Here is a 13,177-nt window from a genome sequence, read left to right on the forward strand (position 1 = left end):
GGCCCTTCCGTGTGTGTGTGTGTGTTACCAGCTGCCTCTGCGAATGAACATGCTTTTAGGCGGCATGACACATACCTTGGCTATTGCCAGCTATTGTCTTGCGGGTGATGTCACCAGCCTAGAAGTATGCCTCTGACAGCGCTGTGCTCAGTAAACTCGGTAGCGCGTTCTGTAAAGGCTTCATACTGTAGTGAGTTCATGTAGATAGGCGTAGGTTCGGCTCCTGGACCTTCCGTGTGTGTTTTTGGGCGTTTCCAGCTGCCTCTGCGGATGAACATGCTTTTAGATGCTTCAAAACACATACCGTGCCTACCAGCAGCCATTCCTGTACGGTTGTTGCCACCCACCTGTACATGTGCCTCTGCTGGTGCTGTACTTCGGTGGTCCCGTGGCGCATACCATACCTGTGTTATGCGTTTGTGCGGTTGGGTATGTGGGGTGTGGTCAATCATCATCGTGCCACATGTGTGTGTGTGTCCAGGCTCCCAGCTGCATGGGTTCATACAGTATGGCTTTGAGGTTTCACAGCGGAACACCCATAACCTGGCGCCATCCTTGTGTTTGTGGATGGCGGGATGCAGCTTCGTGTACTGCTTGTGCTTTTCCTGGTGGCGACCTCCGTAGCGTGTTCTCCGTGCACCCTACTATGGTGTGGTGGGGTGCTGCTGTGTACATTACACTGGCGGGCCTGCGGATGTGTCCGTCTGTATCTCTTTCTTTGTATATCTATGTACCTATGTTGTGGGCGTGCCGCTGCTCTACCATGGACAGCTGTCTTCCCATGTATCGCATATTTGCCGCGGCTGAACATATAACTGTAGTGCGTTGCATATCCACACATTGTCCATGCACCCCCGGTATCCCAGATCCCCTCTTAGACATCTGCTGGATTGCGTGGCAGACAGCTATCCTTGCTGTCCTGACACTGTACCCATACGACATACACCTTGTGTGTACTTGCCTATTTATGGTGTGTGTATGTCTAACTGTGCTTAATGCATGGTGTGTGTGTGTCCTATAGCCATGTGTGCAGCTATGCCACTATGGGTATCCTTGTGGACGCTGTTACATGGGCGCGTCTGAACATACCTGCAGACTGTACTACCCCTCGCGGCAGCGACGCCCCACATCGGCTGCCCTGGGCTGTGGGGCTACATGCGCGCCACCACAACACATGGTGCACCCATCTTGGTATACCTCGTGACCGCCTACTAGACAGGTTGCCCTACTAGGCGGCGCCCTGGGCAGCCGCTTGGATGGCGCCTACGGCTGACTATGGGCACATCACAAGGCATCGTCTACATTCGGTGTTTTGGCGTCTAGATTATAACACCACAGGAGGGACCACCTCAGCTATGCTGAAGAATGCGGATGTAGATAGATTAGTAGGTGGAGGGTTGGCCACACACCAGGGCTGACCGATGGATAACTGCGAGGCATCTTTTTGAGAGGCAGGTGGAGCAAACACCGTAGCGAGATGTAGTGTAGATACAGATGTAGGGTTAACATACATTTGTCCACTCTGTCAGTTCTGTACGTTGTATTACAGTGATATGCTATGCATATCTTCCATATACATTGTTGGGTCTTCGATTGTTGAGGATTAGGACATGGTACAATATCATACTACGGAAAAACGGAAAAACTGCAAAACCGTGAAAAACAAACAAACCAGCAACCTGCGGCAAGAACAGTCCCCGTAGTTCGACACAACACAAGTCTTCTTAGCGTTTAAACAGTTTATTAAAACGCAGCGTTTTCATTTTGCTTTCTACCTTCTTCAGAAAAAGCAAATTCTAAACATGTTCATCAACAATGTGAGATTTAAGAACTTCGTTAACTCACATTGTTGATTGTGAGCTGACTATAAATCTGCTGTTTTCTGAAGAAGTTAATAACGTGCATGCTATAAACTGTTTAAACATGTGTCAGCTCGAGGCTTAACGCCCAGTTCTGAATTTCATTGTTAATCATATACAATATTATGTAATGTGTGTTCATAGGATGCTTTCTGAGATGTTGACATGTGTGTGTGTCGTTAGCAGTGCGTCTGTGCTTTTCATGCTGTGGCTACATGTTCATTGTTAGCATAGAAAGTGACAAATGGAAGTGTAAAGGTGGATATTTAAAGCCTGGATGCTTCCATGTTGTAATGTAAGAATCTCCACGGGGCCTATGGGTGATAAGCATACATGTCTATGAAGAACCTTTGGATACCATATGTGACCTGTAGTGAATGAAATGTTTCAGTTGACTGTTCCATCTACCTATGTATGACATGGTTTGTGGCCATATAGGGTGCCAGCAGTCTTTATTGTTGATTGGGTGTTTTGCATGGTCAAGTGACATCAATCCTATTAATTCACTGAAGGATGTCTTTCATTGGTGGGAACGCATATAGTTTGACCATCGTATGTCTTTCCCAGCCGGCGTTGATATTATTGCCATTGGTATGGTTCCACAGGTCACCCATCTGTTCGCTGTATGGGCGTGTGATCCCCATTTATGTGCTGGCAGATTGAGTGTTGTGTATGCGGTATCTGCCCAGCAGTCTGGCTTTGTATGGGAGTGTCTACTGTAGTCCCTATCTGTATTTCCTGGGTTATGCCTTGCAACAGCTGTGGGATTCCCCAGGTTTGCAGCTATGGAGTGCCATCTTGGCACGTCGTTTGTCCATCCATGGGAACTGCCTACTGGACACTAGTATAGGGCTGTACACATTTCACAGCTGCATTCTGCATTTTCCGGTGGATGATTGGCATTATTAGTGCAGAATGCGCATATGCCATGCCCGTCCCTCACGAGGCGGGACGAATCATCTGCCAATCACACGAGACCCATTTTGCATACCCACGATCACATGTCTGCAACCCTCGACAGTACCCATTGCACATCCTTCATGTGTGCGGGGAATGGGATAATGAGCATTGCGTCTATGGATGCAGCAACCTGGGGAGTCCTATTCATATGTCCTGCATTTCATGGACACTTGTCATCACCCTTGAACACTTGTGGTGCATATATCTACCTGTGCGTAGTCGCGGCTGTCACCTCTTCTGGGTACTTACGATGCAGCCTGTTGCCAACAATGAGAAATTTTTGGGTCCTACAATGGACACCTATGTGCATATGTAAAGTGTAGAACATGTTGGACTGTGTCCATTCGGCCAGTGGGTTTGACGCCACTGTATGTTCCCCAGTCGCGGATGTCTGTTTGCCTACCCATATTATGTAGTGCTCTGAACCGTGTCCTTCCACAATTAACCCATATGGTGTTACTGTAGTACTGCAGGTTGGCAACTGCTTTAAGTAATCCTCAGAGGTCCCATTGTGAACTCTCCGCCACTGTATTGTCATTATAACACAGCGGTACATGTAGAACCTATTTATTCATGAAAGGATGTTATTTATGGGTGGGAGCCATAGTTTAACCATACTATGACCTTCCTAGTTGTCGTTGTTGTTGTGCCATTAATATGTGTTCCACAGGTAGCCGTATGTTCAGCGGTGGAAGCGGGTGATCCCCATATACTAACTAGCAGCTTGGTTGCTGTGTATGCGGGATGCGGCAGTATAGATTTCTATGGGGTGTGTCTACTGTTGTTTCCATCTGTATTTCCTGTGTTATGCCTTAGTACAGCTGTGTGATTCCAGCAGGTTTGCTATTATGGGTGCCATCTTGTCGATGCGTTTGTCCATCCTTAGGAAATGCCTACTGGACACTGGTGTGAGCTGTACCCATTTCACAGCTGCATGTAGCATTCTCCGGTGGATGATTGTCATTATTGGTGGGTGGTAAGGCATGTTCTGTACCCACATCCCTCCCGCGAGTAGGGACAATGGATCATCTGCCAATCATCTCCAACACCCATTTCTGCATACCCACGATCCCATGGCTGCAACCCTCGACAGTACCCATTTACCGTCCTCCATGTGTGCTGGAATGGGATGTGGGCTACATCTGTGGACTCGACAATCTGTGGATTTCTGTGCATATGTCCCGCATTTCATGGACAGTTGTCATCAACCTTGAACCGCTGGCGGTGCATATATGTAGCTGTGCGTAGTCGCGGCTGTAGTTCATCTTGGTCTTCTCGCACCGGTTGGCGTTGCAAAGAGACAAATTTTGGGTCTACAATGGACACAAATGTGCATATGTAAAATGTAGAACATGTTGGACTGTGTCCATCTGGCCAGTGGTTGTGACCCGCTGCTGCTTATGTTCCAATACGGATGTGTGTTTGAATACACATATATGTTGTGCTCTGAACCCATGTTCTACTACGATTAGCAAATGGTATTGATGTAATGCTGCAGGTTGGCAACTGCGCTTCTTTTAAGTAATCCTCAGAAGGCCAGTAGGACATATCGCCCACTGTATTGTCAATATAAAGCACCAGAACATGTATACCCTATTTATTCATTGAAGGATGTTAAGTTATATCGCGGGAGGCAGCTAGTGTTGAAACATAGTATGACCTTCCTAGTTGAGGTTGTTAGTGTGCCATTAGTGTGTGTGCCACAGGTGGCCCATTTGTTCCGCAGTATGGAAGCGAGTGATCTCATGTTGTTGCTGGCAGATCGAGTGCTGTATGCGGTATTAATACGCCGGTCTGACTTTGTATGGGGGAGTGTCTACTGTGAGTCCCTATCTGTATTTCCTGTGTTATGCCTTACAGCTGTGTAATTCCGCCAGGTTTCCAGTTATAGGTGCCATCTTGGTGTACACTTGTCCATCCATGGGAATTGCCTACTGGACACTGATATAGGGCCTGAACACATTTCACACCTGCTTTTAGCATTATCCAGTGGATGCTTTGCATCATTAGTGGGGAGTAAGGCCGCGTGCTATACCCACAGCCCTCCCAAGTAGGACAGGATTATCTGTAAACAACACCGAGCCCCATCTTTGCATACCAGGATCCCATGGCTGCAACCCTCCACGGTACCCATTACACATCCGTCATGTGTGGGACTGGGATGTGGGCGCACTTCTATGAACCACGACAATCTGGGGATTTCTGTTCATATGTCCTGCATTTCATGGACAGTTGTCATCAACCTTAAACAACGCTGGTGGTGCATATGTCTACAAGCTGTGCAGACCGCCAGTCGCGGCTGTCACTTCGTCTGGAATTCGATCGCCAGCTGGTTGATATTACCCGAGATGGATCAATTTTTGGAAGTCCTACAATGGACACCGATGTTTTTGAATGTAAAGTGTAGAGCGTGTTGGACTGTCACCATACTGGCCAGTGTATGGTTTTGACTGCAGCTGTATGTTCCCCAATCAGTCGGATGTCTGTTTGACTACCCATATTATATTAATTACTTGGCCTATCTATATCCCGTGCCAGTGGCGGAAATACAGCAAACCTTGAGTCCTGCTCATCTTCATAAAAGACATTATTGAATATATCGACATTAAAACAGACAATGACAAAAGCGATACACACACTCCACAGTCAAAGATGCGGAAGCTCTTTCACCCACTAACGGCGGGGCATCGTCGGAGTCATGAGAATACATTACATAGTGCGTCCCTTATACACTTCCTTCAGAGTCAGTTTAAGAGTCAATTAATCAATAAACCTGCTCATAGTTAAGTGGACAGTGCTCCATAGTCTTGATGATAGCGTGACATATACAAATCAGTGCTGCATACATTGCTTAATGCGTGGAAACAATATCGACAACAATGTGTTAATATAAATACAATATTGGTCAATACAATCAGTATATTGAAACATACTTGATAATTGTTGTGTGAGTAAACCTTAGAATGTAGTGTTTTGATCATGATATTGTATATCAATGTGTATAATTGTAGCATTACGATTCCAAAGCATGGAATCAATATGTACAATCTAAAGCATATATTTTATAATTATGAATGTAAATGTGTCACAATGGTACATATGAATATGACTTTGTAGTATAACTATATCAATATGAAATGGAATAAACTGTAGTTGTTTACATCTTGTTTTCAAGTGACAAATCTATGTCCATCGTCATATATCACAGGACGTCGGACTGCTGTGTGTAGATGTGTACATGTGAACCCCTCGTTTCATACCTTTCTTTTGTTACTGTCTGTGGATTACCTGCATTTGTACACACATCAATTACCATGCCATACCTTTCCATACTGTACAGGTTCTGGCATGAGTGTCACGGCTGATTGGCCCTTACTCTTATGCTGTGTTACATTGACCAGTGTCTACCCAGCAATTCGCTGAGGGTGTGTCATGTGTGACCTTCTTGCTACTTTAGCAGGACTGATCCCATGGAGTGGCGATTAAGCTTCCACTGGCCATATATCTACCCTTCGTCTGGGGATCTAGTGTTAGTAACCAGTCCTTTCAGGACACTTTTCTATTGTTGTTCTTCTTTGGTTACATATATGAGTACTTTGGTATATTTTATTGCTATTATTGTGTATTGGAGAATTTCTCACGGGCACTCTCGCGACACTGGACGTATATCCCAGCTAAGCCTAGCCGGTCCAGCAGAAGTGTGATGAGCCAGCGAGAGCATGAATTACGTATGCGGGGGCGCACCTATCTGACAGAAGTGGGTTACGGGTTACTGATGCATAACGTCATCAATCCGCTACTACTAACACATACGTTATTCTATCCACAGTCTATGTTTGTCTCATCACATACCGTGTGTTTCTCACTATTTCTAATGGTACTTTACATGGCATTTACCCGATGCCATACTTTCAGAGAAGAGCTAACATTGTTCCAGAGACATGTCTGGTTGACGTGGAAGGGGCGCATCCTTAACCTTCCTGCTGGAGTGGATGGACACCTGCTGCCTTTCGCATTTTCTAATTGTGGGTTGCGGCGCGAAGCGCGAAACATATCACATGCATATCCGTATTCTGTTTACATATGTTTGCACTGGGTCTGTGTGGATTTGCGTGGTGTTATTGTTAGTTGCATGACTTATTCGGTAACTGTATCTCTGATCGGTTGGCCGGCGGTTATTGCAGAAACGCTTACACCTTTATACATGTAACGGTCTTTTGCAGCATGGGCGCGTGCATTACCGCGTTCACATGTATATATATATTTCTGATAATTAAGTAATTCAAAGCGGGACTGCATTCCGCGTTGCCGATTTACTGTAGCCACTACCCGTTAGCTGACCGGTCTCGGTAATAATGCATACACATGGTACTTAGCTTACATTAACATATCCCCCACCCCCACCCTCGCTTACTGCGTCACAGGCATCCATTCCTGCTGGGAAGGTCTTGGTGCCACTACATGTTAAACATTTCCTTATTCCTCTAAGCTCATGGGATGTATGTAATAGGTGACCGCCGGGATGTTTCAGATCACAGGTGCTTATATCGCCTACGCATACAGGCCTTCGATTGTCAGGGTGTTCTGTGAAATTGCTTTGGGTTTGGTGCTTGTCAGCCCAGTGTGCGGAACTGCTACTGACTGTGCTCTGCGAAGATGTTAGATGGAGGTCACATGGAGCGCTTACTGGTTTGTCGTGTCTATCGATGCCATACCCCCATTATTCCCATAACCCGGCGGTATCTGATTGGCTAATTGTACCCGTTGTAGATCTTGTTATACTAATTGCACTGCGGTCAGGTCAAGCGGATGACCTATTTCCATTACTAACCCTGCGTTTATGTATAATACTATGTAAGCGTATATTACATGGGTTTAACGTTAACGTGACAGCTTTCACTGAGCCACAGACATGTCCGTTTGCTTAGTTTGGGCGGTTCGGCTCTGCTACACATTTAACATGGCGGAACAGGTTGAACAACTCAACAGCGAGGGACATCAGGCTCTCCGATGCGGCTGTTTAAATGATAAATTATATGTTGACTTTGTTTCACAGAGCAAAGCAATTGTCGACATTATTAGTACCGGACATCTCCGCGTGATACGTCCGCGCATACAGCGGGTGTAATAATATAACGTTTGAAGGACGGGCATTATGTATTATACATTGTAATGCAGATATATGGTTTCTTTCCATAGATGATATGGCATGCCGTAATGACCAGCGTCTGGGTAGTAGATTACTGCTGTATTTACCACCGGCAAAGTGGCCTTAGGTTAAGAAATTAGTTACTAGAGCTGAAGGACTCGCGAATTGCCACCGCCACATCGCCCGCCATATCCTGAATCTACCTACACCAAATAAGGCTGGAAAGGTGCCGAGTAGAACAGCGCCCTAGGCGGCTGCCTGGATTGGCAGCTATGCCTAAAGGCGATAGTAGTGTAGTCCTCGGGCATCGGTTCGAAGCAGCGCCCGCGTCTACGTGGGTATGTCAGCATTACATCCGGCGTGGTTTATTGCTATGATGTTCCATGGCTGTACGAGTGAATTGCCGGTTACCATGCATATGCCTTTCTCAAAGCCAAATTCGCACTTCAAGACACTACTGTGAAGGTCTCCCTTCAAAGGCCCTGAGCCAGTGGTAAACATTACTCAAACCGCTGAATCAACGTGCACGTATTACCTTCCACCAGCACCTACAGGACTGCGGATCAGGCAATCCATGCAAACTGAGACTCTTGTACCAAATCCAAACAGCCAGTGTGAATTGGATGACCATGAACAAGCTCTGCTTGACAGGAGTAGCTACTACAAGATAGAAGCGGAATACTTGTAGGTAAGACACCCTTATAAATTATATGTGAACTACAAGCTGTCATGACATCATCAGGGGAAATTCGGACAAATTAACAAGGACTCAACAGACAATCCCTTAAAGGCTATTTAGCTATATTTGGACACCTGGGAGAGGCACTCAGATATGCTCAGACTGGGTTCAGAACTGATATTGAAGATGACTGAACCTGCATTTAACCAACATGCTGGCACGGCAGGTTCGGTGCTAACTACCTCATGGAGATATATCTATACCAGAGGATTGTAGATCCTGGAACATCTATATGCCTGGGTAGGAAATGCTCTCTCAAAGGCAGTAAACCACAGCATCCATAGGACCAGATGTTGTCCCCAGCTGTATGCTCCATGAACCCAATGGAGATTAAACCCACCAGTTAGGACGGCTGTTTAATTCTAGCCTCACCTCAGGATGCGATTGAAGTAGTGACACCGAGGCGTATGTAGTCACACTTCACAAGGATGAATTGCCTCCACTGACCCTGGTAATTACCATCCCATTAGCGGCAAACCTTATCTGCAAAGCCATGGAAGGATCATAATGGAACTCATAGATAGAACATCACAAGGACCTGCATACTTTGGATCCAACCCAGTTTGAAAGCGGTCGGCGGCAGATCCATGCCTTTTAAGCGTGTTGACTTTTAGGATCCAGTCGCAAAGACCATTGATGAGGTAAAACAGTCCATGCAACCTACCTCAACCTGGCAAAGGAGCCTTACGACACAATACCCTCCAGGTATCATTGACCCAGCCGGCGAATGTGAATACATACATGCATGGATATAGGTTTGCAAAACTGAAACTAAGAGTCACAGAACCCTACGGTCATAGTTGCACCAAAGCCAAGTCATACTCAAAGCTGGTCACGAATTGGTGTCCCCGCAATCAGTCCTGGGTGCGCACTGTTTTTCAACATCTACATTTCCAAAGTACAAGCAAACACAGAGGTTATGGCTGACAATGTTTGCAGTTGACTACGCAAACTGGGTGCCATGATGGGATACCCGCATCTGCCACAGACATCCTTCAGAAAGACCTCACAGATGTGGATATGATGCCGAGGACATGGCCTACAATAAATGCAAAATGCATAGTCATACCCAACGGGAAGAAAGGTTTACTATAGCTACCATATAGGTGGCAATCCACTGAGAGCACAGAGGAGTTACCAGGGGATCTGGGGACCGGGTTTTGGTAACCGCGTTAGATTCGACTACACCGCGTTGCTAACGTAGTTAATTAGACCTTCAACATTGCCCAGCTCATCATGAAGGATTCACATCTAGCTCAGGAGGTCATTTGTCCCCTTAGTACTCATCACTCCCATTAGACCTATGATTGCGTTACAATGCCCGTTCAGAATGTATCTGACCCAACACCTGCAGCGGCTGGAAAGGCCCCAACGGATTCAGCCGACAAACAGATAAAAGGTCTCAGGAATATGTGTTATGCTGACCCCGACTGAAAGGATTCCAGCTGTATTCAGTCATACCACTTGCCAGAGGTGACCGCAATGCCTGCCTGGCATACAAAGGTATATTGAACAGATTTGATGACTATGCTTCACCTAAAGAATCTAGATCCCTCAGATCACAGGAGCAGGTGACAATACACCTTGGCTTACTGTCATTAATAGAACATGCTGGTGGGACAGAGTCATCCCGCAGACACTCACTATGCTGTGGAACAACATCAGTACATGTGAGGCCAGGCACCTCATTGTGTAGTGTTGAATATTTTTGACAAGGATGTCTGAATTGATTTATTTAACTCACCTTTCTAAATGAATGTGCTACCACATTGTGAATCAATACATTTCATTGATATATTTTACATTAGTCATAATCATAGGTTTATCTCTGCTATATATTATGGTTCATTTATATTACTAGGTGTCTGTAGTTCTTTTTAATATATTGGCACAATCCCTAGAACATATATATGTAAGCAAACACTCAGACATTTGGAGAAAACATTATGTTGGTTCTTCTTTCATATATATACATATGTTTTTATCTTCATATGAAGAATGTACTGCTTTGATGCAATGTCACAGTTTATATAATGTGTGGAATCTGTAACTTAAGAGTAAAGAAAGTGTTTTTGCTTGGTGTTTGCCTTTAAGGCATTTAATTATCATTAGCACATCTAATTTTACTGACCATAGGGATTTAAATGTAGTAGTAGGATTCTGGACTGCATCGTGTGTATTCTGAATAAGTCTGCTTATGGGCTTGATGGCAGACAAAAGCTTCAATAAACTATGGTGACTGCATTTAATTCCTGGTGGTGGAGGCTCACAGGTGGTCACTGACTGTGTCTACAGTACCTCATGTTTGCTTTGGACTTTCTCAATGGTTGTCTGTGTTTCTTGTATGGGGAGTAATAAAGTGTAGTCCCTATGTGTGTTACCTGTGTAGCGCCTTATAGCGACAGTGTAATTCCGCGGGTTTGCAGTTATGGGTGCCATCTTGGTCATGTCTTGTCCATCCATGGAGGTGCCTACTGGACGCCTGAGTATAGGAACTGCACACATTTCACCAGCATTTACCATTCATCCGGTGGATGCTTTGCATTATTAGTGGGGAGTAAAGGCGGGTGCTTCATTACCTACCGAGGGATAAAGGATTACCTGCCAGAGCACGGGCCCTATTTCTACATGCAGGATCCCTTGAGTGCAACAGTCGACTACATCACATCCTTCATGTGTGGATAATGATATTAGGGCCTTTACTCTATGGACTGCTTCACCCTGGAGTATTTCTGTTACGTAATATTAACATTTCATGGACGGCTATCATCAACTTATTGAACACGCCTGCGGTGCATATTATTACCTGTGATGTAGTGGCGACAATGTGGAGGATCGCGTAGGTGATGCAGGAAGCTAACGGGCATTCAATGAATGGAATTTTTGGGTCCTACAATGGACACCACTGTGTATGTAAAGGTGTAGAGGCTTGTCGGACTGTGTCCTTGTGGTGATGGGTTTGACTGCTGCTGTGTGTTCAACAGTGCGGATGTCTGTGACTACCCATAGTGTGTGAATTATCACCGAACCATGTTTTCGGGCCGGGTCCGTGTTGTACATCCAATGTTGTGGGTTAACAACTGCTTTAATTAATCCCAGAAGGTCGGTTGGGAAGTATGCATGTACATTGTCGGAGCGACACCTCGAACTTCGTCGTCCGGGCGCTTTAGCCGGTCTTATGACCATTTTACAGAATATTGATTAGCGAACCGCGTGTGTCAATGCATGTATGATATGCATATTGTCATGCGAAGTTAATCTGTGTTATTTGGACAATGGCTGCTATTGACATCCATTGCTGTGGAATTGTTGCGGTTACCATACACATGAAACTCTCCAAAGGCAGAATTCGCAATTCTGAACACTTTACTGTGGTCTCCTTTAAGGACCCTGAACCAGTGGTCAGCAGTACTGCAGCCACTGCATCGCCCACATATGCCGTCTACCGGTACCTGCAGGACTGCATGGATCAGGCATTCCCTTACCAACTTTGTGGTTCATTGTGCCATGCCGGCATCCAGTGTAGTGTACCCCAATACATACAAGTAATACTGGCGGAGGAGGTAAGCTACTGCAGACAGACACCTTGTGAGGTATGACACTCTTGAAGTCATTATATGTGTAGAGCTACAGGCTGTCGCTGGCATGGTCAGGGCATGTTCAGATATATCATGAACCTGGCTGACAATCATACAGCCTTCATTTTAATGCTGGACCTGCCAGGTCCTCCCCGCATATGCTCTGACTGGGTTCCACGCGATGATGTAAGGTTTGCTCAACATACATTTCAAAATCTGAGGCTGACAGGTTAGGTGGGGACATCTACTCACCTACCCTTGATAGAGATGTCTGTACTGGCGGTTTGTGGTCCCCAAATGTTCTGTAGCGCCGCAGGTAGGACATGCTCTCTCCAGAATTGATGAACCTGTAGCATCCATGCGGACCAATGCAAAGGTATTGACTGTATATTCCGATCTCACGTGTGGATTACACCTGGCGAAGTTAGGACAGCTGTTTCTTGTAAGCCTCACCTCGGGTAATGTACCGGGTTGTATTGTCGCTACAGCGACTAATGAGTTCCGTCACAGGGCCAATGCCTCCACTGACCCTGGTTATTACTGTCCCATTACATGGGGAGACCTATCTGCAAAGACATGGAAGGATCGATACTAGCGACGCTCGTAGATGAAGGCATAGGGATATGCATACTTTGCATCAACCGCGGTTTAGCTTGGTCAGGGGTAGTTCATCGCGTTTAAAATGGTTGGCGTTTTCGACAGTAGTCACCAAAGGTGATGGAAGTCTTGCAGTCCATACAACCTACCTCGACCCTGTAAAGGCCTTCAACATCCCCTCAGGTATCATTAATAAACCCATCGTCTTGGATGTGAACATGTACATCGCAGGATGGAGTTTATGAAACTGGCTATGTATTACGGCCCGCGTGGTCATGAATTGCTAACGGCATAC

The sequence above is a fragment of the Protopterus annectens genome, chromosome 5.part0, assembly GCF_019279795.1.
Source record: "Protopterus annectens isolate FY-2018-M chromosome 5.part0, PAN1.0, whole genome shotgun sequence".
Taxonomy (NCBI): Eukaryota; Metazoa; Chordata; order Ceratodontiformes; family Protopteridae; genus Protopterus; species Protopterus annectens.